We start from the raw sequence: 4175 nt of genomic DNA, 5'->3' as shown, positions 1-4175 counted from the left end.
GAAACAGATTTGAAGGGGTAAATTGGAATTGAGTTGTGGATCTACAAATCTGAGATAATTTTTAGTCTCCAAGTGAAAATGTTGAATAGGTATGTAGACATATAAGTTTGAAGTTCAGGGAAAATGTCTGGCCAAGGATATTGATTTGGAGTCATCACTGTGTAAATTGGTGAGGTCACCATGGGAGTGAGGACAGTTACAAGAAGAGGTCAAAGGACTGGGGCCACTTCATCTTTACGAGGTTGGGCAATGGAGAGAAATCAGCAAAAATGACTAACGAGGAGAAATGAGAAAGAAGGAAAAACAAAAGTGTGGTGTGCTGGAAAATACTGACCTACTATGCTTGGATGTGCAGAGGTCCATGCTAAAGATCAGGACCCACAAAATGTTTCCTTGCCTCTTAGGAGCAAGGGAAAGCCATGACAACCAGTGAGACTATGAAGAGAACAACCTGCGGCCCAACAAGAAGGAGCTGAGAGGGCAGAGAACACTCTGGAAACAACAGTGGTAGGCTGGGAAATTTTTGGATTCTGTTCTGTGAAAGAAAAGAGGGAGATAAAAAATATTTTTTGAGCAATGGTGATAATCAGTTCTATGTTTTAGACACATTTTGGAGAAGAGGAAAATTTAGTAGGTATTTCTGAGACCAGTAAGCTGAGCTAGAGATGAGTCCATCATCTTGAGTAGCCTTGGGATCAATACCGCAGTGACTTTAGTCAAGCTGGGATTAAGGGGTTAACTGAATCCAATCTTCCCTTCCACCTCTAGTCCTTCATCTGTGCCCTTGATCTCAGCAAGTGACATCATATTCTACTCAGTTGCTCTTGCCAGAATCTGTTAATTATTTTTAATACCCCCATCTCCCTCATCCTCTAACCAATCACTAATTGCTGAAAATTTTGGTCTCTTAAATATTAAATACCTCTCAGGTTTTTCTATTCCCCTTCAACCACTATGCTGCCCTCTCACCTGAATCCCTTCAAAATCTGGCTGGTTTGTTCAAAACAGATATTTCCCACCCTGCCCAGTGTCCCTTTTCTGTTCATTGACAACACTGGAGGCAGTGGGGCTTTTAAAAACAAATCTTATCATATCACTTCCCTGCTTCTCTTACTCCTGGGTTAAAATCCTGAGGCTGGCCTTCTGGGCCCTATATGGTCTGATTTCTGCCTCCATCACCAGCTCTGTACATACATAAAAAATATTTTGCTGAGGGGCGCTCAGTGGGTTAAGCCTCTGCCTTCAGCCCAGGTCATGATCTCAGGGTCTTGGGATTGAGCCCTGCATTGGGTTGTTTGCTCAGCGGGGAGCCTGCTTCCCCCTCTCTCTCTGCCTGCCTCTCTGCCTACTTGTCATCTCTCCCTCTCAAATAAATAAATAAAATTAAAAAAAATAAATTAAAAAACATTTTTGCTGAATGAATGAATGAATGAATGAATGAATGAAAGATGTCTTTTGAGCAAAGGCTCAACTTGAGTAAGTTATTTACATATTCAAAACCCTAATTTCCTCATTTGTAAATTGAGGACCACAATATTTCTCTCACTGGAATGCTGTTAAGTTAAACAGTAAAATACCATGTTAATAAAACCTAAGTGTTTAGCATTACATGATAGTTTTGATCATTGTAAGTGAACCAAATTTGCACTTAGCACAGAACCTGATACATACACTCAATATGTATTTGTTGTTGATGATAAATCAGCACTTTGGGATCGTAATTACCTTGGTGACTATTTCTATAAAATTATGTATAAAACCCCATACCATCTCATTTGATGCTGAACAGCAAGATATGCATGGCTACTTACAGCATCATACTGCTTCTCAAAAACTCTTCATTGCCTCCAAAGATGGAAATCAAGTTCAAATTCCTCAGCTTGGCATTCACATTTGTAGTCTCTTTAATATATATCTTATGCTCCAGAGAAATTAATCTCAAACAAAATTTATTGGATTTCTACTTGTGTTAGGTGCTGGATATTTAAATTTAATTAGTGAAGACTTGTATGATGTAGTTTCAGTACCCCAAATTAGGACCCCCAAAATATATCCCATTGTCTGTGGTAGCCAGGGAGGTGCACTGCTCCAATCGCCCTTCAAGACCACATACTGTAGGGAGCACAGTTGACTGCTGCCTCCAGCTGCCACAGCTTTGGATTCTACACCATGTTCATGCCAAGGCCACACTTTTGTGAAGTTATACTTAGCCCATGAATGACTAGGAAGGGGCACTAGAGCAGTGCACTGAGGGCTAAGGCTCCTTCTGTCCATCTTTCTTCCTTTCGCATGTGTCAGACCTGCATCATGGTCTAAAGGTGCTCTCTGCTTCCTTCTGTGCTCTCCTCTTTTATCCTTAACAGGTGTCCTCCACATTAATCCTTTTACATATCTAATCCCGTTTTAGCATCTGCTATGTTAGGAACCCAAACAAACACAGGTGTTACCAGGAGTGGTCCAAGGTAATTGGTAAGATGGGGCTTTTTTAAGTCAGGGAATTACATGTCACTGTGTCCTTAAAAGGAAAAAAAAATACGTGTGCCTGGGAATGAAGAGCAAAAGCAAAAGTAACCCCACTTAACCATCATTCTTTTTTAAAAAAATTATTTTTATTTTATTAACATATAATGTATTATTTGCCCCAGGGGTACAGGTTTGTGAATCATCAGTCTTACACACTTCACAGTACTCACCATATCACATAACATTCTTAATGACCCATTGTATCATTATATACTTTTCATCCCCACAATTCCAGACCCTGCAAGGTTGAAGGTTCTAATTCCCATAGGAGGTGAATGTGCACGGAAACACTGAACTACAAGTTATGGCTGCTGTCAATGAAATTTGAACTCTGTTTTCAGGGGCCCCCTAACCACAGTAAAAGCCAAAACCATTCTCCCTCCCTGATCTCAAGCCATTTCATTGTTGCTTGGGAGGTTGCCCAGCTTTCCTTGGAAAGACTTATCATGTGAGATATAAACTTTTTCATACCCTCTTGGTAGCATGTGTGTCATCATTAAGATGACACTTCTCACTTCTCACACTTCATCACTGGAACCAATTTAGAGTGAGGGGTCTGTTGCACCTCTGGGGTTGACCACAGCAGGGAGATATGAGAGCAGGAGACAAGGGAGGGCAGAGAGATCTAGCCAGCCACTCTTGGTCCTTCCTTAACTCTCTATACCCTCAATTATAGGAAATAAATTCCCCAGTCTCCAGAGTAAAAAGATGTTCCTGATCCACAGCACTGAATTAAGAAAATTGTATTCTGTACTTCCTTTAAGTAAGTATCCTTTGCTAATCTAAGGCAATATTCCCAAAGGTGGAAGACTAGAAGACACCCCTCAAAAATTTAGGAATTTAGGAATTTAGCATCCTGAATTTATTATTATTATTTTTTTTTACAGATGCCATTAAGATCCTGTTTCTTTGAGGAACTTAAAAAAAAAAAAGAACGGAAAGATAGGAAATAAAATAAATAAATACTCTATCACACTATAAGGGAAAGGGAGGGAAGAGAGGTGACAACGGAGTTGATTGTTATGTACTAAGGGCCTACTATATTCCAAGCCCTGTTTTCTCTTCATTTAAATGCACACAGCAGTCTCTTCAACAAATAGTTTTTTTGAAAACCACGCAGCTACATGTGAAAGAATGCAAATGTACTACTTTCTTACACCATACAGAAAAATAAACTCAAAGTGGATTTAGGACCTAAATGTGGGACCTGAAACCATAAAAATCCTAGAAGAGAGCACAGGCATCAAAATCCTAGAAAGAGAGACATCAGTCATAGCAACATTTTTCTAGAAATGTCTCTTGAGGCAAGGGAAACAAGCAAAATAAACTATTGGAACTACATTAAAAACAACAACAACTTCTGCACACCGAAAGAAACAATCAGCAAAACTAAAAGACAACTTACTGAATGGGGGAAGATATTTGCAAATGACATATGTGATAAAGGGATAGTATCCAAAATATATAAAGAAATTCTACAACTCAGGGAGAAGCAAGATGGCAGAGGAGTAGCAGACTGAAATGACATCAGGTCCCAGGAGTTCAACTAGATAGTTATCAAGCCATCCCGAACACCTACAAACTCAACAGGAGATAGAAGAGAAGAAGAGCAGCAATTCTAGGAACAGAAAATTAACCACTTAAAGTAGGAC

The sequence above is a fragment of the Martes martes genome (genome assembly GCF_963455335.1).
Source record: "Martes martes genome assembly, chromosome: 3".
NCBI classification, from domain to species: Eukaryota; Metazoa; Chordata; class Mammalia; order Carnivora; family Mustelidae; genus Martes; species Martes martes.
The sequence above is the reverse complement of the archived record's forward strand: the minus strand, read 5'-3'. Positions refer to the sequence as shown.